Source organism: Pongo abelii, chromosome Y (genome assembly GCF_028885655.2).
Source record: "Pongo abelii isolate AG06213 chromosome Y, NHGRI_mPonAbe1-v2.0_pri, whole genome shotgun sequence".
Lineage (NCBI taxonomy): Eukaryota > Metazoa > Chordata > Mammalia > Primates > Hominidae > Pongo > Pongo abelii.
The window spans coordinates 29,147,662-29,170,705 of record NC_072009.2 but is presented as its reverse complement, the minus strand read 5'-3'; positions in this window follow the sequence as shown (position 1 = coordinate 29,170,705).

Below are 23,044 nucleotides of genomic sequence, written 5' to 3'. Positions count from 1 at the left end.
TAGAATGGAAGGAAATGGAACGGAGCAGAGCCTAGCAGAGCTGAATGGAGTGGAACGGAAACAAATGGAACAGAACAGAACGGAAGCTGAGACTGTGCCACTGCACTCCATGCTGACTGACAGAGTGAGATACTCTCGAAAGAAAGGAAAAGAATGCAATGGAGTACAACAGAACGGAATGGAATTGAATGGAATGGAATGGAATAGAATGGAGTAGAATGGAATGGAATGGAGTGGATTGGAGTGAAGTGGAGTGGAGTGGAATGGAATGGAGAGAAATGGAATGGGATGGAATGGAATGGAATGAACCGGAGTTGATTGAGGTGGAGAGGATAGCAGTGGAATGGAGCGGAATGGAATGAGAAGGAGTGGAATTGAGAGGAGAGCATTGCAGCAAAGTGGAGGAGTGGAATGGAGTGGAATGGATTTGGATGTAATGGAATGTAGTGCAGTGGAGTAGAGTTGAGTGGAACGGAGGAGAATAGAATAGAATTGAAAGTAATGGAATGGAAAGCAGTGGAAGGAATGGAATGCAAAGAATGGAGTGGAGTGGAAAGGAGTAGAATGGAATGGAGTGGAACGGAATGGAATAGAATAGAATGGAATGGATTGGAGTGGGAAAGATTGGAGTGCAGTGGAATGGAGTGGAATAGAATGGAGTGGAGTGGAGTGGAGGGAAGAGGAATGGAGTAGAATGGAATGGAATGGAAAGGAATGGAATGGAATGGAGTGGGTTGGAAACGGAGTGGAGTGGAGTAGAATGGATTGGAATGGAATGGAATGGAGTGACGTGGAATAGTTTGGAAAGGAATGGCATGGAATGGAGTTGAGTGGAATGGAGGGGAATGGAATGGAATGGAATTGAGTGGAATGGAGTGGAATGGAGTGGAGTGGAGAGGAATGGAATGGAGTGGAAAGGTCTGAAAGGAGTGGAATGGAGTGGAGTGGAATGCAATGGAGTAGATTGGAATGAAGTGGAAAGGAATGGAATGGAGAGAAATAGAGTAGAATGGAGTGGATTGGAATGGAGGGGAGCAGAGTGGAGTTAACAGCAGTGGATTGGAATACAGTGGATGGAGTAGAGTGGAAGGGAGTGTAATTATATGGAATGGAATGGATTGGATTGGAGTGGAAGGGAGTGGAGTGGAGTTGAAAGTAGAGGAATCGAAAGAAGTGGAAAGGAGTGGAGTAGAGTGGATTAGAGTGGATTGGAATGGAATGGAGTGGAGTGGAATGGTGTGGAAACGAATGGAAGGGAGGGGAGTGGAATGGAACGAAATGGAATGGAATGTAGTGGAATGGAGAGGAGTGGAGTGGACTGTAGTGGAATGTAATCCAATGGAGTGTACTGGAGTGGAAAGTATTTGAGAGGAGTGTAATGGACAGGAATTGAGTGGAGTGGAGTGGAGTGAAATACATCGGAATGGCATGGAATTGAATGGAATGGAGGGGAGTGGAATGCAGTGGAGTGGAGTCGATTGGAGTGGTGAGGAATAGAACGGAGTGGCATGGAATGGAGCACAGTGGAATGCAATGGAGTGGAGTGGATTGGAAAGGGGTGGAGTGGAGTGACGATGGGTGAAGTGGAATGGAATGGAGTGGAGTGCAGAGGAGTCTCATGGAATGGAATGGAATGGAACGCAATGGAAGCTGAGATTGTACCACTGCGCTCCAGGATGGGTGACACAGAGTGATACTCTCGAAAGAAAGAATGGAATGGAATGCAGCGGAATGGAATGGAATGCAATGGGGTGCATTGGAGTGGAGTGGAGTGAAGTGAAGTGGATTGGAGTGGAATGGAGAGGAATGGAACGGAATGGAATGGAATGAAGTGGACTGGAGTGGGGTGGAGTTGAGTGCAATGGAATGGAGCGAAATGGAATCAGATGCAGTGAAATGGAGTAGAGAGGAGTGCAGTAGAGTGGAAAGGAGTGCAATGGAGTGGAATGGAATCGGAAGTAATGGAAAGTAGTGGAGTGGATGGAACGGAAAGGAAAGGAGCGGAGCGGAGTGGAATGGAACGGAGCGGGAGGTGGGATGGGGCCACTGCACTCCAGGCTGGCTGACTGAGTGAGATATTCTCGAAATAAAGGAATCGAATGGAATGCCGTAGAATGGAATGGAACGGAGTGGAGTGGAGTGGAATGGAGTGAGTTGGAGCAGAGTGGAATGAAGAATGCAATGGGATGGAAGGGAATTGAATGAAATGCAGTGGAGTGCAGTGGAGTGCATTGCAGTGGAATGGAGCGGAATGGAATGGAAAGGAGTGGAATGGACAGGAGTGGAGTGCACTGGAGAGGAGAGGATAGGAATGCAGTGGAATGGAATTGGATGTAATGGAACGTAAAGGTGTGGAGTGGAATGGAGTGGGCCAGAGTGGAATGGAATGGAATGCAATGGAAAGGAGTGGAGTGGAATAGAATGGAATGGAATGGAATAGAACGGAGTGGATTGAAATGGAGTGGAGTGGCGTGAAATGGAGTGGAATGGAATGGAGTGGAGTGGAGTGGAATGTGATAGAATGGAGAGGAGGGGAATGGAGCAGAATGGAATGGAGTGCAGCGGAATGGAGTGGAGTGGAATGGAATCAAATGGAGTGGAATGGAACAGAGTGGAATGGGATGGAGTGCAATAGACTAGAATTGAGTGTAGTGTAGTGGAATTTAGTGGAATGGACTGGAATGGAGTGGAATGGAATGGAATTGAGAGGAATGGAATGGAATGGAATGGAATTGAGAGGAATGGAATGGAATGGAATGGAATGGAATGGAATGGAATGGAATGGAATGGAAAGGAATAGAATTGAATGCAACGGAATTAAAAGAATGCAATGGAATGCAATGGAATAGAATGCAATGGAATGTATAGTTGACATGTAATATGACCTGAGATTGTGACACTGCACTCCAGCCAGGGTGACATAGTGATATCCTGTCGTAAGAAGTGAATGGAATACAATGGAGTGAAATGGAATGGAATGAAATGGAATGGAGTGGAGTGGAAGGGAATGGAGTGGCATGGAAGCGAATGCAGTGGAGTGGAGCGGGGTGGAGTGGAATGAAATGGAATGCATGGACTGTAATGGCATGGAGTGGAAAGAAGTAGAGTGGAATGGAGTGGAATGGAATGGACTGGCACAGAATGGAGTGGAATTGAATGCAATGGAGTGGATTGGAAAGGAATGGAAAGGAGTAGAGTGGAGTAGAGTGGTGTGGAGTGGAGTGGAATGGAGCTGAATGTACTTCAATGGAGTACAATGGAATGGAACGGAGTGTAATGGAATGGAATGATATGAGGTGGATTGGAGTGGAATGTAGTGGAGTGGAATGGAATGGAATAGAATGGAATGGAGTAGAGTGTAATGGAATGCAGTGGCGATAAGTGGAGTGGAATGGAATGCATTGGAGTAGAGTGGAGTGGAATGGAATGGAATGGAGTGGAGTGGAGGGGAGTGGAGTGGAATGGAATTGAGAGAAGTGGAGTGCAGTTGAATGGAATATCGTGGTGTGGAGTGGAGTGGAAGTGAATGGAGTGAATAGGAGTGGAATGGAGTGGAAGGTAACGGAGTGGAATGGAGTTGAATGGAGTGGAATGGAGTCGAATGGAGTGGAATGGAGTACAGTGGATTAGAGGGGAATGGTGTCGATCGGACTGGAATGGAATGGAATGGAGTGGAATGGAATTGAATCAAATGGAATGGAGTGGAGTGGAATGGAGTGGAGTGGAGTGGAGTGGAATTAAATGAAATGGAAGGGAGTGGAGGGAAACGCAGTTGATTGGAGTGGAGTGGAGTGGAAAGGAATGGAAAGGAGTGTGATGGAGTCCTATGGATTGGAGTGGAATGGAGTGCAATGTAATGAAGTGGAAAGGAGTGGAACGGAGTGAAATTGAATTTAGTGGACTGGAGTGGAATGGAGTTAAATGGAATGGAGTGGAATGGAATGGAATGGAGTGGAGTGGAAAGGAATAGAATGGAATGGAATGGAATAGAATGGAATGGAGTGGAGTGGAGAGGAGTGGAATGGATTGGAGTGTAGTGGAATGGAATGGAATTGAGTGGAGCGGAGAGGAAAGGAATGGAATGGAGTGGAGTGGAATGGCGTGGAATGGAGTGGAATGGAATGGATAGTAGTGGAGTGGAGTGGAGTGGATTGGAGTGTAGTGGAAGGGAATGGAGTGCAGTGTAATGGACTGGAATGGAGCAGAGCAGAATGGAGTGGACTGGAGTGGAGTGGAATGGAATGGGATGGAATGGAATGGGAGCTGAGATTTTACCAATGTGCTCTAGACAGGGTGACTGAGTGTCATACTCTCAAAAGAAAGGAATGGAATGGAACGCAGTGGAATGGAATGGAACAGAGTGGATATTAGTGGAGTGGAATGTGGAGGAATGGAATGAAATGGAACGTAATGGCATGAATTGGAGTGGTGTGGGGTGGAATGGATTATAGTGGAATGGAGTGGAAAGGAATGGGATGGAGTGGAATGAAGTGGAGTGCAGTGGAGTGGAACGGAGTTGAATGGCCTAGAATTGAGTGGACAGTAGTGGAATGTAGTGGAATGCAATGGAGTCCATTGTAATAGAATATAATACAATGGAAAGTTGACATGTAGTGTGAGCTGAGATTGTGCCACTGCACTCCAGACTGGGTGACACGTTATAACCTGTGGATAGAAAGGAATGGAATGCAATAGAGTGAAATGGAATGGAGTGGAATGGAATTGAATGGAATGGAGTGGAGTGGAGTGGAGTGGAGTCGAATGGAGACGAATGGAATGGGACGGAGTGGAATGGAACGGAGTGGAGTGGAGTATCGTGGAGTGAAATAGAATGGAATGCAATGGGTTGGAATGGAATGCAATGGACTGCTGAAAGGAAATGTGAGCTGTTATTGTTCCACTGCACTCCAGCCTTTGTGACGGAATGAAATCCTGTGGAAAAAAAGGAACGGAATGGAATGGAATGGAATGGAATGGAATGGAATGGAATGGAGAGGAGTGTAGTGGAGGAGAGTGAAATAGAGTGGAGTGTCATGGAGGAGAGTGGAATGGAGTGGAATGGAATGGAGAGGAAAGGAACGGAGTGGAGTGGAATGGAACGGAGTGGAGTGGAATGGAATCCAATGGAATGAAGTGGAATTGAATCGAATGGAATGAAGAAATATGTGCAGTGATTTGGCCACTGCGCTGGAGCCTGCGTGAGAGAGGGAGATCCTGTCGATAAAACAGAGTGGAATGGAAGGGATTGGAATGGAATGGAATGGAACGTATTGGAGTGGAGTGGAGTGGAATTGAGTGGAGTGGAGTGCACTGGAATGGAATGGAATGCAATGGAATGTAATGGAATGATGAAATGATATGTGAGCTGAGATTGTGCCACTGCACTCCACGCTGGGTGACAGAGTGAGATACTCTTGAAAGAAAGAAATGGAATGGAAAGAATTTTTAATTGGGTGGATTCGAGTGGACTGAAGTAGAGTGCAGTGGAATGGAGAGGAATGGAATGGAATGGAATCGGATGTAAAGGAATGGAATGATGTGGAGTGGAGTGGTGAGGAGTGTAGTGCTGTGGAATGGAGCAGAAAGTAATGGGATGGTGTGGAGTGGAGTGCAGTGCAGTGGAGTGGAGAGGAGTGCAATGGCGTGAAATGGAATCGGATGTAAAGGAACGTACTGGAGTGGAGTGGAGTGGAAAGGAGTGGAATGGAATGGAATTGAATGTAATGGAAAGCAAAGGAATGGAATGGGATGCAAATTAATTTAATGCAATAGAATGCAGTTCAATAGAAAGTTGACATGTAATGTGAGCTGAGATTGTGCCTAAGCTCTCCAGGCTGTTTGACACAGTGATATCGTGTCGAAAGAATGGAATGGAATGCAGTGTTGTGAAATGGAGTGGAATGTAGTGGACAGGAGTAGAATGGAGTGGAGTGAAGAGGAACAGAGTGGAATGGAACGGGATGCAGTGGAATGGAATGCAGTGGAGTGGAGTGAAATAGAAAGAAATGGAATGGGATGGAATGGAATGCAATGGAATGGAGAACAGAAATGTGAGCTGAGATTGTGTGACTACACTCCAGCCTTAGTGACCGAGAGAGATTCTGTGGAAGGAAAGAACTGATTTCAAAGGAGTGGAATGGAAGGGAATGTAGTACCGTGGAGTAGAGTGGAATGGAGTGAAACAGAATAGAATGGAGTGGAATGCAATGGAATGGAATGGAATGGAGTGGAGTGGAATAGAGAGGAGTGCACTGCAATGGAGTGGAGTGGAGTGGAAGGGAGTGGAATGCAATGGAATGTAGTGGAGTGCAGTGGAGTGGAATGGAATGGAGTGGACAGGAGTGGAAGGAGTAGAGTGGACTGGAATGGAATAGAATGGAACAGAATGCAGTGGAGTGGAGGGGAGTGGAGGTGAGTGGAGTGGCATGGAGTGGAAAGGAATGGAATTTAGTGAAATGGAATCCAATGGATTGGAATGGAGTGGAGTAGATTGTAGTGGAATGGAGAGGATTCGAATGGAATGGAAGGGAATGCAACGGAATGCAGTGGTGTGGATTGGAATGCAGTGAAAAGGAGTACTATGGAATCTAAAGGAGTGGAGTGGAGTCTAGTGGAGTGGAATGGAATGGAACCAAATGGAATGGAATGGCACGGAATGGACTGGAGTAGAGTAGAGTGGGAAGGAAGGGATATGAGTGGAATGGAGAGGAATGGAATGGAGTGGAGTGGATTGGATTGGAATGAACTGGAATGGAGAGGAATGGAATGAAGTGGAAATTAATGGACTGCAATGGAATTGAAAGGAGTGAAATGGAGAGGAGTGGAGTGGAGAGGAATGGAGTGGAAATGAATGGAATGGAGTGGAATGGAAGAGAATGGAGACAAGGGGATAGGAATTGAATGAAGCAGATTGGAGTGGAGTGTAGTGGAGTGGCATGGAATGGAATGAAGTGGAAGGGAATGCAATGGAGTGGAATGTAATGGAATAAAATGGAATGGAGTGGAATGGAGAGGAATGGAGTGGAGTGGAGTTTAATGGAGGGGAGTAAGAGGAAGAGAATGGAATGGAATCGAAAGGAGGGAAGTGCAATTGTGTGGAGAGGAGTGGAGATGAAAGGAGTGGAGTGATGTGGAGTCGAGAGGAATGGAGTGGAATGGAATGGAATGGAGTTAAGTGGAGTGGAATGGAGTGGAAGGTAACGGAGTGGAATGAAAAGGAGTGGATTGGAATGGAGTGGAATGGAATGGAGTGGAATGGAGTGGAGTAGAATGGAGTGGGTTGCAGAGGAGTGGAATGGAGTGGAATGGAAGGGAACGGAAAGGAATGTAGTGGAAAGGAATGGAATTTAGTGGATTGAAATTGAATGGAAAGGATTGGATTGCAGTGGACTGGAGGAGAGTGGAATTAAATGGAGTATAGTGCAGTGGAATGGAGTGGACTGGAGTGGAGATGAGTGGAGTGGACTGAAATGGAATGGAATGGAGTGGAGTGGAATGGTGTGGAGTGGGGTGGAAAGGAATGGAACAGAATGGAATGGAGAGGAATGGAGTGGCATGTAGTGGAGTGGAGTGAAGTGGAAAGGAATGGAATTGAATGGAATTGAATGGAGTGGAGTGGAGTGCAATAGAATGGAGTGGAGTGGAGTGGAATGCAGTGGAGTAGATTGTAGCGGAATGGAGTGTAATGGAATGGAATGGAATGGCATGGAATGGAATGGAACGGAAGCGGAGATTGTGCGACTGTACCCCAGGCTATGTGACAGAGTGAGATAACATTGAAAGAAAGGAATGGAATGGAATGGAATGGAGTGGACTGCATGGGAACAGAGTGGAGTGAAGTGGAGTGGCCTGGAATGGAGAGAACTGGAATGAGATGGAATGGAATGGATTGAAATGGAGCGGAGTGAGGTGGAGCGGAATACAGTGCAATGGAGATGAATGCAAGGGGATGGCGTGAAATGGAGTGGAGTGGAATGCAGTTAAGTGTAGAGGAGTGTAAAGCAGTGGAATGCAATTGGATGTAACGCAATGTAGTGGAGTGGACTGGAGTAGAATGGAAGGAAATGGAACGGAGCAGAGCCTAGCAGAGCTGAATGGAGTGGAACGGAAACAAATGGAACAGAACAGAACGGAAGCTGAGACTGTGCCACTGCACTCCATGCTGACTGACAGAGTGAGATACTCTCGAAAGAAAGGAAAAGAATGCAATGGAGTACAACAGAACGGAATGGAATTGAATGGAATGGAATGGAATAGAATGGAGTAGAATGGAATGGAATGGAGTGGATTGGAGTGAAGTGGAGTGGAGTGGAATGGAATGGAGAGAAATGGAATGGGATGGAATGGAATGGAATGAACCGGAGTTGATTGAGGTGGAGAGGATAGCAGTGGAATGGAGCGGAATGGAATGAGAAGGAGTGGAATTGAGAGGAGAGCATTGCAGCAAAGTGGAGGAGTGGAATGGAGTGGAATGGATTTGGATGTAATGGAATGTAGTGCAGTGGAGTAGAGTTGAGTGGAACGGAGGAGAATAGAATAGAATTGAAAGTAATGGAATGGAAAGCAGTGGAAGGGAATGGAATGCAAAGAATGGAGTGGAGTGGAAAGGAGTAGAATGGAATGGAGTGGAACGGAATGGAATAGAATAGAATGGAATGGATTGGAGTGGGAAAGATTGGAGTGCAGTGGAATGGAGTGGAATAGAATGGAGTGGAGTGGAGTGGAGGGAAGAGGAATGGAGTAGAATGGCATGGAATGGAAAGGAATGGAATGGAATGGAGTGGGTTGGAAACGGAGTGGAGTGGAGTAGAATGGATTGGAATGGAATGGAATGGAGTGACGTGGAATAGTTTGGAAAGGAATGGCATGGAATGGAGTTGAGTGGAATGGAGGGGAATGGAATGGAATGGAATTGAGTGGAATGGAGTGGAATGGAGTGGAGTGGAGAGGAATGGAATGGAGTGGAAAAGTCTGAAAGGAGTGGAATGGAGTGGAGTGGAATGCAATGGAGTAGATTGGAATGAAGTGGAAAGGAATGGAATGGAGAGAAATAGAGTAGAATGGAGTGGATTGGAATGGAGGGGAGCAGAGTGGAGTTAACAGCAGTGGATTGGAATACAGTGGATGGAGTAGAGTGGAAGGGAGTGTAATTATATGGAATGGAATGGATTGGATTGGAGTGGAAGGGAGTGGAGTGGAGTTGAAAGTAGAGGAATCGAAAGAAGTGGAAAGGAGTGGAGTAGAGTGGATTAGAGTGGATTGGAATGGAATGGAGTGGAGTGGAATGGTGTGGAAACGAATGGAAGGGAGGGGAGTGGAATGGAACGAAATGGAATGGAATGTAGTGGAATGGAGAGGAGTGGAGTGGACTGTAGTGGAATGTAATCCAATGGAGTGTACTGGAGTGGAAAGTATTTGAGAGGAGTGTAATGGACAGGAATTGAGTGGAGTGGAGTGGAGTGAAATACATCGGAATGGCATGGAATTGAATGGAATGGAGGGGAGTGGAATGCAGTGGAGTGGAGTCGATTGGAGTGGTGAGGAATAGAACGGAGTGGCATGGAATGGAGCACAGTGGAATGCAATGGAGTGGAGTGGATTGGAAAGGGGTGGAGTGGAGTGACGATGGGTGAAGTGGAATGGAATGGAGTGGAGTGCAGAGGAGTCTCATGGAATGGAATGGAATGGAACGCAATGGAAGCTGAGATTGTACCACTGCGCTCCAGGATGGGTGACACAGAGTGATACTCTCGAAAGAAAGAATGGAATGGAATGCAGCGGAATGGAATGGAATGCAATGGGGTGCATTGGAGTGGAGTGGAGTGAAGTGAAGTGGATTGGAGTGGAATGGAGAGGAATGGAACGGAATGGAATGGAATGAAGTGGACTGGAGTGGGGTGGAGTTGAGTGCAATGGAATGGAGCGAAATGGAATCAGATGCAGTGAAATGGAGTAGAGAGGAGTGCAGTAGAGTGGAAAGGAGTGCAATGGAGTGGAATGGAATCGGAAGTAATGGAAAGTAGTGGAGTGGATGGAACGGAAAGGAAAGGAGCGGAGCGGAGTGGAATGGAACGGAGCGGGAGGTGGGATGGGGCCACTGCACTCCAGGCTGGCTGACTGAGTGAGATATTCTCGAAATAAAGGAATGGAATGGAATGCCGTAGAATGGAATGGAACGGAGTGGAGTGGAGTGGAATGGAGTGAGTTGGAGCAGAGTGGAATGAAGAATGCAATGGGATGGAAGGGAATTGAATGAAATGCAGTGGAGTGCAGTGGAGTGCATTGCAGTGGAATGGAGCGGAATGGAATGGAAAGGAGTGGAATGGACAGGAGTGGAGTGCACTGGAGAGGAGAGGATAGGAATGCAGTGGAATGGAATTGGATGTAATGGAACGTAAAGGTGTGGAGTGGAATGGAGTGGGCCAGAGTGGAATGGAATGGAATGCAATGGAAAGGAGTGGAGTGGAATAGAATGGAATGGAATGGAATAGAACGGAGTGGATTGAAATGGAGTGGAGTGGCGTGAAATGGAGTGGAATGGAATGGAGTGGAGTGGAGTGGAATGTGATAGAATGGAGAGGAGGGGAATGGAGCAGAATGGAATGGAGTGCAGCGGAATGGAGTGGAGTGGAATGGAATCAAATGGAGTGGAATGGAACAGAGTGGAATGGGATGGAGTGCAATAGACTAGAATTGAGTGTAGTGTAGTGGAATTTAGTGGAATGGACTGGAATGGAGTGGAATGGAATGGAATTGAGAGGAATGGAATGGAATGGAATGGAATTGAGAGGAATGGAATGGAATGGAATGGAATGGAATGGAATGGAATGGAATGGAATGGAAAGGAATAGAATTGAATGCAACGGAATTAAAAGAATGCAATGGAATGCAATGGAATAGAATGCAATGGAATGTATAGTTGACATGTAATATGACCTGAGATTGTGACACTGCACTCCAGCCAGGGTGACATAGTGATATCCTGTCGTAAGAAGTGAATGGAATACAATGGAGTGAAATGGAATGGAATGAAATGGAATGGAGTGGAGTGGAAGGGAATGGAGTGGCATGGAAGCGAATGCAGTGGAGTGGAGCGGGGTGGAGTGGAATGAAATGGAATGCATGGACTGTAATGGCATGGAGTGGAAAGAAGTAGAGTGGAATGGAGTGGAATGGAATGGACTGGCACAGAATGGAGTGGAATTGAATGCAATGGAGTGGATTGGAAAGGAATGGAAAGGAGTAGAGTGGAGTAGAGTGGTGTGGAGTGGAGTGGAATGGAGCTGAATGTACTTCAATGGAGTACAATGGAATGGAACGGAGTGGAATGGAATGGAATGATATGAGGTGGATTGGAGTGGAATGTAGTGGAGTGGAATGGAATGGAATAGAATGGAATGGAGTAGAGTGTAATGGAATGCAGTGGCGATAAGTGGAGTGGAATGGAATGCATTGGAGTAGAGTGGAGTGGAATGGAATGGAATGGAGTGGAGTGGAGGGGAGTGGAGTGGAATGGAATTGAGAGAAGTGGAGTGCAGTTGAATGGAATATCGTGGTGTGGAGTGGAGTGGAAGTGAATGGAGTGAATAGGAGTGGAATGGAGTGGAAGGTAACGGAGTGGAATGGAGTTGAATGGAGTGGAATGGAGTCGAATGGAGTGGAATGGAGTACAGTGGATTAGAGGGGAATGGTGTCGAGCGGACTGGAATGGAATGGAATGGAGTGGAATGGAATTGAATCAAATGGAATGGAGTGGAGTGGAATGGAGTGGAGTGGAGTGGAGTGGAATTAAATGAAATGGAAGGGAGTGGAGGGAAACGCAGTTGATTGGAGTGGAGTGGAGTGGAAAGGAATGGAAAGGAGTGTGATGGAGTCCTATGGATTGGAGTGGAATGGAGTGCAATGTAATGAAGTGGAAAGGAGTGGAACGGAGTGAAATTGAATTTAGTGGACTGGAGTGGAATGGAGTTAAATGGAATGGAGTGGAATGGAATGGAATGGAGTGGAGTGGAAAGGAATAGAATGGAATGGAATGGAATAGAATGGAATGGAGTGGAGTGGAGAGGAGTGGAATGGATTGGAGTGTAGTGGAATGGAATGGAATTGAGTGGAGCGGAGAGGAAAGGAATGGAATGGAGTGGAGTGGAATGGCGTGGAATGGAGTGGAATGGAATGGATAGTAGTGGAGTGGAGTGGAGTGGATTGGAGTGTAGTGGAAGGGAATGGAGTGCAGTGTAATGGACTGGAATGGAGCAGAGCAGAATGGAGTGGACTGGAGTGGAGTGGAATGGAATGGGATGGAATGGAATGGGAGCTGAGATTTTACCAATGTGCTCTAGACAGGGTGACTGAGTGTCATACTCTCAAAAGAAAGGAATGGAATGGAACGCAGTGGAATGGAATGGAACAGAGTGGATATTAGTGGAGTGGAATGTGGAGGAATGGAATGAAATGGAACGTAATGGCATGAATTGGAGTGGTGTGGGGTGGAATGGATTATAGTGGAATGGAGTGGAAAGGAATGGGATGGAGTGGAATGAAGTGGAGTGCAGTGGAGTGGAACGGAGTTGAATGGCCTAGAATTGAGTGGACAGTAGTGGAATGTAGTGGAATGCAATGGAGTCCATTGTAATAGAATATAATACAATGGAAAGTTGACATGTAGTGTGAGCTGAGATTGTGCCACTGCACTCCAGACTGGGTGACACGTTATAACCTGTGGATAGAAAGGAATGGAATGCAATAGAGTGAAATGGAATGGAGTGGAATGGAATTGAATGGAATGGAGTGGAGTGGAGTGGAGTGGAGTCGAATGGAGACGAATGGAATGGGACGGAGTGGAATGGAACGGAGTGGAGTGGAGTATCGTGGAGTGAAATAGAATGGAATGCAATGGGTTGGAATGGAATGCAATGGACTGCTGAAAGGAAATGTGAGCTGTTATTGTTCCACTGCACTCCAGCCTTTGTGACGGAATGAAATCCTGTGGAAAAAAAGGAACGGAATGGAATGGAATGGAATGGAATGGAATGGAATGGAATGGAGAGGAGTGTAGTGGAGGAGAGTGAAATAGAGTGGAGTGTCATGGAGGAGAGTGGAATGGAGTGGAATGGAATGGAGAGGAAAGGAACGGAGTGGAGTGGAATGGAACGGAGTGGAGTGGAATGGAATCCAATGGAATGAAGTGGAATTGAATCGAATGGAATGAAGAAATATGTGCAGTGATTTGGCCACTGCGCTGGGGCCTGCGTGAGAGAGGGAGATCCTGTCGATAAAACAGAGTGGAATGGAAGGGATTGGAATGGAATGGAATGGAACGTATTGGAGTGGAGTGGAGTGGAATTGAGTGGAGTGGAGTGCACTGGAATGGAATGGAATGCAATGGAATGTAATGGAATGATGAAATGATATGTGAGCTGAGATTGTGCCACTGCACTCCACGCTGGGTGACAGAGTGAGATACTCTTGAAAGAAAGAAATGGAATGGAAAGAATTTTTAATTGGGTGGATTCGAGTGGACTGAAGTAGAGTGCAGTGGAATGGAGAGGAATGGAATGGAATGGAATCGGATGTAAAGGAATGGAATGATGTGGAGTGGAGTGGTGAGGAGTGTAGTGCTGTGGAATGGAGCAGAAAGTAATGGGATGGTGTGGAGTGGAGTGCAGTGCAGTGGAGTGGAGAGGAGTGCAATGGCGTGAAATGGAATCGGATGTAAAGGAACGTACTGGAGTGGAGTGGAGTGGAAAGGAGTGGAATGGAATGGAATTGAATGTAATGGAAAGCAAAGGAATGGAATGGGATGCAAATTAATTTAATGCAATAGAATGCAGTTCAATAGAAAGTTGACATGTAATGTGAGCTGAGATTGTGCCTAAGCTCTCCAGGCTGTTTGACACAGTGATATCGTGTCGAAAGAATGGAATGGAATGCAGTGTTGTGAAATGGAGTGGAATGTAGTGGACAGGAGTAGAATGGAGTGGAGTGAAGAGGAACAGAGTGGAATGGAACGGGATGCAGTGGAATGGAATGCAGTGGAGTGGAGTGAAATAGAAAGAAATGGAATGGGATGGAATGGAATGCAATGGAATGGAGAACAGAAATGTGAGCTGAGATTGTGTGACTACACTCCAGCCTTAGTGACCGAGAGAGATTCTGTGGAAGGAAAGAACTGATTTCAAAGGAGTGGAATGGAAGGGAATGTAGTACCGTGGAGTAGAGTGGAATGGAGTGAAACAGAATAGAATGGAGTGGAATGCAATGGAATGGAATGGAATGGAGTGGAGTGGAATAGAGAGGAGTGCACTGCAATGGAGTGGAGTGGAGTGGAAGGGAGTGGAATGCAATGGAATGTAGTGGAGTGCAGTGGAGTGGAATGGAATGGAGTGGACAGGAGTGGAAGGAGTAGAGTGGACTGGAATGGAATAGAATGGAACAGAATGCAGTGGAGTGGAGGGGAGTGGAGGTGAGTGGAGTGGCATGGAGTGGAAAGGAATGGAATTTAGTGAAATGGAATCCAATGGATTGGAATGGAGTGGAGTAGATTGTAGTGGAATGGAGAGGATTCGAATGGAATGGAAGGGAATGCAACGGAATGCAGTGGTGTGGATTGGAATGCAGTGAAAAGGAGTACTATGGAATCTAAAGGAGTGGAGTGGAGTCTAGTGGAGTGGAATGGAATGGAACCAAATGGAATGGAATGGCACGGAATGGACTTTAGTAGAGTAGAGTGGGAAGGAAGGGATATGAGTGGAATGGAGAGGAATGGAATGGAGTGGAGTGGATTGGATTGGAATGAACTGGAATGGAGAGGAATGGAATGAAGTGGAAATTAATGGACTGCAATGGAATTGAATGGAGTGAAATGGAGAAGAGTGGAGTGGACAGGAATGGAGTGGAAATGAATGGAATGGAGTGGAATGGAAGAGAATGGAGACAAGGGGATAGGAATTGAATGAAGCAGATTGGAGTGGAGTGTAGTGGAGTGGCATGGAATGGAATGAAGTGGAAGGGAATGCAATGGAGTGGAATGTAATGGAATAAAATGGAATGGAGTGGAATGGAGAGGAATGGAGTGGAGTGGAGTTTAATGGAGGGGAGTAAGAGGAAGAGAATGGAATGGAATCGAAAGGAGGGAAGTGCAATTGTGTGGAGAGGAGTGGAGATGAAAGGAGTGGAGTGATGTGGAGTCGAGAGGAATGGAGTGGAATGGAATGGAATGGAGTTAAGTGGAGTGGAATGGAGTGGAAGGTAACGGAGTGGAATGAAAAGGAGTGGATTGGAATGGAGTGGAATGGAATGGAGTGGAATGGAGTGGAGTAGAATGGAGTGGGTTGCAGAGGAGTGGAATGGAAGGGAACGGAAAGGAATGTAGTGGAAAGGAATGGAATTTAGTGGATTGAAATTGAATGGAAAGGATTGGATTGCAGTGGACTGGAGGAGAGTGGAATTAAATGGAGTATAGTGCAGTGGAATGGAGTGGACTGGAGTGGAGATGAGTGGAGTGGACTGAAATGGAATGGAATGGAGTGGAGTGGAATGGTGTGGAGTGGGGTGGAAAGGAATGGAACAGAATGGAATGGAGAGGAATGGAGTGGCATGTAGTGGAGTGGAGTGAAGTGGAAAGGAATGGAATTGAATGGAATTGAATGGAGTGGAGTGGAGTGCAATAGAATGGAGTGGAGTGGAGTGGAATGCAGTGGAGTAGATTGTAGCGGAATGGAGTGTAATGGAATGGAATGGAATGGCATGGAATGGAATGGAACGGAAGCGGAGATTGTGCGACTGTGCCCCAGGCTATGTGACAGAGTGAGATAACATTGAAAGAAAGGAATGGAATGGAATGGAATGGAGTGGACTGCATGGGAACAGAGTGGAGTGAAGTGGAGTGGCCTGGAATGGAGAGAACTGGAATGAGATGGAATGGAATGGATTGAAATGGAGCGGAGTGAGGTGGAGCGGAATACAGTGCAATGGAGATGAATGCAAGGGGATGGCGTGAAATGGAGTGGAGTGGAATGCAGTTAAGTGTAGAGGAGTGTAAAGCAGTGGAATGCAATTGGATGTAACGCAATGTAGTGGAGTGGACTGGAGTAGAATGGAAGGAAATGGAACGGAGCAGAGCCTAGCAGAGCTGAATGGAGTGGAACGGAAACAAATGGAACAGAACAGAACGGAAGCTGAGACTGTGCCACTGCACTCCATGCTGACTGACAGAGTGAGATACTCTCGAAAGAAAGGAAAAGAATGCAATGGAGTACAACAGAACGGAATGGAATTGAATGGAATGGAATGGAATAGAATGGAGTAGAATGGAATGGAATGGAGTGGATTGGAGTGAAGTGGAGTGGAGTGGAATGGAATGGAGAGAAATGGAATGGGATGGAATGGAATGGAATGAACCGGAGTTGATTGAGGTGGAGAGGATAGCAGTGGAATGGAGCGGAATGGAATGAGAAGGAGTGGAATTGAGAGGAGAGCATTGCAGCAAAGTGGAGGAGTGGAATGGAGTGGAATGGATTTGGATGTAATGGAATGTGGTGCAGTGGAGTAGAGTTGAGTGGAACGGAGGAGAATAGAATAGAATTGAAAGTAATGGAATGGAAAGCAGTGGAAGGGAATGGAATGCAAAGAATGGAGTGGAGTGGAAAGGAGTAGAATGGAATGGAGTGGAACGGAATGGAATAGAATAGAATGGAATGGATTGGAGTGGGAAAGATTGGAGTGCAGTGGAATGGAGTGGAATAGAATGGAGTGGAGTGGAGTGGAGGGAAGAGGAATGGAGTAGAATGGAATGGAATGGAAAGGAATGGAATGGAATGGAGTGGGTTGGAAACGGAGTGGAGTGGAGTAGAATGGATTGGAATGGAATGGAATGGAGTGACGTGGAATAGTTTGGAAAGGAATGGCATGGAATGGAGTTGAGTGGAATGGAGGGGAATGGAATGGAATGGAATTGAGTGGAATGGAGTGGAATGGAGTGGAGTGGAGAGGAATGGAATGGAGTGGAAAGGTCTGAAAGGAGTGGAATGGAGTGGAGTGGAATGCAATGAAGTAGATTGGAATGAAGTGGAAAGGAATGGAATGGAGAGAAATAGAGTAGAATGGAGTGGATTGGAATGGAGGGGAGCAGAGTGGAGTTAACAGCAGTGGATTGGAATACAGTGGATGGAGTAGAGTGGAAGGGAGTGTAATTATATGGAATGGAATGGATTGGATTGGAGTGGAAGGGAGTGGAGCGGAGTTGAAAGTAGAGGAATCGAAAGAAGTGGAAAGGAGTGGAGTAGAGTGGATTAGAGTGGATTGGAATGGAATGGAGTGGAGTGGAATGGTGTGGAAACGAATGGAAGGGAGGGGAGTGGAATGGAACGAAATGGAATGGAATGTAGTGGAATGGAGAGGAGTGGAGTGGACTGTAGTGGAATGTAATCCAATGGAGTGTACTGGAGTGGAAAGTATTTGAGAGGAGTGTAATGGACAGGAATTGAGTGGAGTGGAGTGGAGTGAAATACATCGGAATGGCATGGAATTGAATGGAATGGAGGGGAGTGGAATGCAGTGGAGTGGAGTCGATTGGAGTGGTGAGGAATAGAACGGAGTGGCATGGAATGGAGCACAGTGGAATGCAATGGAGTGGAGTGGATTGGAAAGGGGTGGAGTGGAGTGACGATGGGTGAAGTGGAATGGAATGGAGTGGAGTGCAGAGGAGTCTCATGGAATGGAATGGAATGGAACGCAATGGAAGCTGAGATTGTACCACTGCGCTCCAGGATGGGTGACACAGAGTGATACTCTCGAAAGAAAGAATGGAATGGAATGCAGCGGAATGGAATGGAATGCAATGGGGTGCATTGGAGTGGAGTGGAGTGAAGTGAAGTGGATTGGAGTGGAATGGAGAGGAATGGAACGGAATGGAATGGAATGAAGTGGACTGGAGTGGGGTGGAGTTGAGTGCAATGGAATGGAGCGAAATGGAATCAGATGCAGTGAAATGGAGTAGAGAGGAGTGCAGTAGAGTGGAAAGGAGTGCAATGGAGTGGAATGGAATCGGAAGTAATGGAAAGTAGTGGAGTGGATGGAACGGAAAGGAAAGGAGCGGAGCGGAGTGGAATGGAACGGAGCGGGAGGTGGGATGGGGCCACTGCACTCCAGGCTGGCTGACTGAGTGAGATATTCTCGAAATAAAGGAATGGAATGGAATGCCGTAGAATGGAATGGAACGGAGTGGAGTGGAGTGGAATGGAGTGAGTTGGAGCAGAGTGGAATGAAGAATGCAATGGGATGGAAGGGAATTGAATGAAATGCAGTGGAGTGCAGTGGAGTGCATTGCAGTGGAATGGAGCGGAATGGAATGGAAAGGAGTGGAATGGACAGGAGTGGAGTGCACTGGAGAGGAGAGGATAGGAATGCAGTGGAATGGAATTGGATGTAATGGAACGTAAAGGTGTGGAGTGGAATGGAGTGGGCCAGAGTGGAATGGAATGGAATGCAATGGAAAGGAGTGGAGTGGAATAGAATGGAATGGAATGGAATAGAACGGAGTGGATTGAAATGGAGTGGAGTGGCGTGAAATGGAGTGGAATGGAATGGAGTGGAGTGGAGTGGAATGTGATAGAATGGAGAGGAGGGGAATGGAGCAGAATGGAATGGAGTGCAGCGGAATGGAGTGGAGTGGAATGGAATCAAATGGAGTGGAATGGAACAGAGTGGAATGGGATGGAGTGCAATAGACTAGAATTGAGTGTAGTGTAGTGGAATTTAGTGGAATGGACTGGAATGGAGTGGAATGGAATGGAATTGAGAGGAATGGAATGGAATGGAATGGAATTGAGAGGAATGGAATGGAATGGAATGGAATGGAATGGAATGGAATGGAATGGAATGGAAAGGAATAGAATTGAATGCAACGGAATTAAAAGAATGCAATGGAATGCAATGGAATAGAATGCAATGGAATGTATAGTTGACATGTAATATGACCTGAGATTGTGACACTGCACTCCAGCCAGGGTGACATAGTGATATCCTGTCGTAAGAAGTGAATGGAATACAATGGAGTGAAATGGAATGGAATGAAATGGAATGGAGTGGAGTGGAAGGGAATGGAGTGGCATGGAAGCGAATGCAGTGGAGTGGAGCGGGGTGGAGTGGAATGAAATGGAATGCATGGACTGTAATGGCATGGAGTGGAAAGAAGTAGAGTGGAATGGAGTGGAATGGAATGGACTGGCACAGAATGGAGTGGAATTGAATGCAATGGAGTGGATTGGAAAGGAATGGAAAGGAGTAGAGTGGAGTAGAGTGGTGTGGAGTGGAGTGGAATGGAGCTGAATGTACTTCAATGGAGTACAATGGAATGGAACGGAGTGGAATGGAATGGAATGATATGAGGTGGATTGGAGTGGAATGTAGTGGAGTGGAATGGAATGGAATAGAATGGAATGGAGTAGAGTGTAATGGAATGCAGTGGCGATAAGTGGAGTGGAATGGAATGCATTGGAGTAGAGTGGAGTGGAATGGAATGGAATGGAGTGGAGTGGAGGGGAGTGGAGTGGAATGGAATTGAGAGAAGTGGAGTGCAGTTGAATGGAATATCGTGGTGTGGAGTGGAGTGGAAGTGAATGGAGTGAATAGGAGTGGAATGGAGTGGAAGGTAACGGAGTGGAATGGAGTTGAATGGAGTGGAATGGAGTCGAATGGAGTGGAATGGAGTACAGTGGATTAGAGGGGAATGGTGTCGAGCGGACTGGAATGGAATGGAATCTAGTGGAATGGAATTGAATCAAATGGAATGGAGTGGAGTGGAATGGAGTGGAGTGGAGTGGAGTGGAATTAAATGAAATGGAAGGGAGTGGAGGGAAACGCAGTTGATTGGAGTGGAGTGGAGTGGAAAGGAATGGAAAGGAGTGTGATGGAGTCCTATGGATTGGAGTGGAATGGAGTGCAATGTAATGAAGTGGAAAGGAGTGGAACGGAGTGAAATTGAATTTAGTGGACTGGAGTGGAATGGAGTTAAATGGAATGGAGTGGAATGGAATGGAATGGAGTGGAGTGGAAAGGAATAGAATGGAATGGAATGGAATAGAATGGAATGGAGTGGAGTGGAGAGGAGTGGAATGGATTGGAGTGTAGTGGAATGGAATGGAATTGAGTGGAGCGGAGAGGAAAGGAATGGAATGGAGTGGAGTGGAATGGCGTGGAATGGAGTGGAATGGAATGGATAGTAGTGGAGTGGAGTGGAGTGGATTGGAGTGTAGTGGAAGGGAATGGAGTGCAGTGTAATGGACTGGAATGGAGCAGAGCAGAATGGAGTGGACTGGAGTGGAGTGGAATGGAATGGGATGGAATGGAATGGGAGCTGAGATTTTACCAATGTGCTCTAGACAGGGTGACTGAGTGTCATACTCTCAAAAGAAAGGAATGGAATGGAACGCAGTGGAATGGAATGGAACAGAGTGGATATTAGTGGAGTGGAATGTGGAGGAATGGAATGAAATGGAACGTAATGGCATGAATTGGAGTGGTGTGGGGTGGAATGGATTATAGTGGAATGGAGTGGAAAGGAATGGGATGGAGTGGAATGAAGTGGAGTGCAGTGGAGTGGAACGGAGTTGAATGGCCTAGAATTGAGTGGACAGCAGTGGAATGTAGTGGAATGCAATGGAGTCCATTGTAATAGAATATAATACAATGGAAAGTTGACATGTAGTGTGAGCTGAGATTGTGCCACTGCACTCCAGACTGGGTGACACGTTATAACCTGTGGATAGAAAGGAATGGAATGCAATACAGTGAAATGGAATGGAGTGGAATGGAATTGAATGGAATGGAGTGGAGTGGAGTGGAGTGGAGTCGAATGGAGACGAATGGAATGGGACGGAGTGGAATGGAACGGAGTGGAGTGGAGTATCGTGGAGTGAAATAGAATGGAATGCAATGGGTTGGAATGGAATGCAATGGACTGCTGAAAGGAAATGTGAGCTGTTATTGTTCCACTGCACTCCAGCCTTTGTGACGGAATGAAATCCTGTGGAAAAAAAGGAACGGAATGGAATGGAATGGAATGGAATGGAATGGAATGGAATGGAATGGAGAGGAGTGTAATGGAGGAGAGTGAAATAGAGTGGAGTGTCATGGAGGAGAGTGGAATGGAGTGGAATGGAATGGAGAGGAAAGGAACGGAGTGGAGTGGAATGGAACGGAGTGGAGTGGAATGGAATCCAATGGAATGAAATGGAATTGAATCGAATGGAATGAAGAAATATGTGCAGTGATTTGGCCACTGCGCTGGAGCCTGCGTGACAGAGGGAGATCCTGTGGATAAAACAGAGTGGAATGGAAGGGATTGGAATGGAATGGAATGGAACGTATTGGAGTGGAGTGGAGTGGAATTGAGTGGAGTGGAGTGCACTGGAATGGAATGGAATGCAATGGAATGTAATGGAATGATGAAATGATATGTGAGCTGAGATTGTGCCACTGCACTCCACGCTGGGTGACAGAGTGAGATACTCTTGAAAGAAAGAAATGGAATGGAAAGAATTTTTAATTGGGTGGATTCGAGTGGACTGAAGTAGAGTGCAGTGGAATGGAGAGGAATGGAATGGAATGGAATCGGATGTAAAGGAATGGAATGATGTGGAGTGGAGTGGTGAGGAGTGTAGTGCTGTGGAATGGAGCAGAAAGTAATGGGATGGTGTGGAGTGGAGTGCAGTGCAGTGGAGTGGAGAGGAGTGCAATGGCGTGGAATGGAATCGGATGTAAAGGAACGTACTGGAGTGGAGTGGAGTGGAAAGGAGTGGAATGGAATGGAATTGAATGTAATGGAAAGCAAAGGAATGGAATGGGATGCAAATTAATTTAATGCAATAGAATGCAGTTCAATAGAAAGTTGACATGTAATGTGAGCTGAGATTGTGCCTAAGCTCTCCAGGCTGTTTCACACAGTGATATCGTGTCGAAAGAATGGAATGGAATGCAGTGTTGTGAAATGGAATGGAATGTAGTGGACAGGAGTAGAATGGAGTGGAGTGAAGAGGAACAGAGTGGAATGGAACGGGATGCAGTGGAATGGAATGCAGTGGAGTGGAGTGAAATAGAAAGAAATGGAATGGGATGGAATGGAATGCAATGGAATGGAGAACAGAAATGTGAGCTGAGATTGTGTGACTACACTCCAGCCTTAGTGACCGAGAGAGATTCTGTGGAAGGAAAGAACTGATTTCAAAGGAGTGGAATGGAAGGGAATGTAGTACCGTGGAGTAGAGTGGAATGGAGTGAAACAGAATAGAATGGAGTGGAATGCAATGGAATGGAATGGAATGGAGTGGAGTGGAATAGAGAGGAGTGCACTGCAATGGAGTGGAGTGGAGTGGAAGGGAGTGGAATGCAATGGAATGTAGTGGAGTGCAGTGGAGTGGAATGGAATGGAGTGGACAGGAGTGGAAGGAGTAGAGTGGACTGGAATGGAATAGAATGGAACAGAATGCAGTGGAGTGGAGGGGAGTGGAGGTGAGTGGAGTGGCATGGAGTGGAAAGGAATGGAATTTAGTGAAATGGAATCCAATGGATTGGAATGGAGTGGAGTAGAGTGTAGTGGAATGGAGAGGATTCGAATGGAATGGAAGGGAATGCAACGGAATGCAGTGGTGTGGATTGGAATGCAGTGAAAAGGAGTACTATGGAATCTAAGGGAGTGGAGTGGAGTCTAGTGGAGTGGGATGGAATGGAACCAACTGGAATGGAATGGCACGGAATGGACTGGAGTAGAGTAGAGTGGGAAGGAAGGGTGATGAGTGGAATGGAGAGGAATGGAATGGAGTGGAGTGGATTGGATTGGAGTGAACTGGAATGGAGAGGAATGGAATGAAGTGGAACTTAATGCACTGCAATGGAATTGAATGGAGTGAAATGGAGAGGAGTGGAGTGGAGAGGAATGGAGTGGAAATGAATGGAATGGAGTGGAATGGAAGAGAATGGAGACAAGGGGATAGGAATTGAATGAAGCAGATTGGAGTGGAGTGGAGTGGAGTGGCATGGAATGGAATGA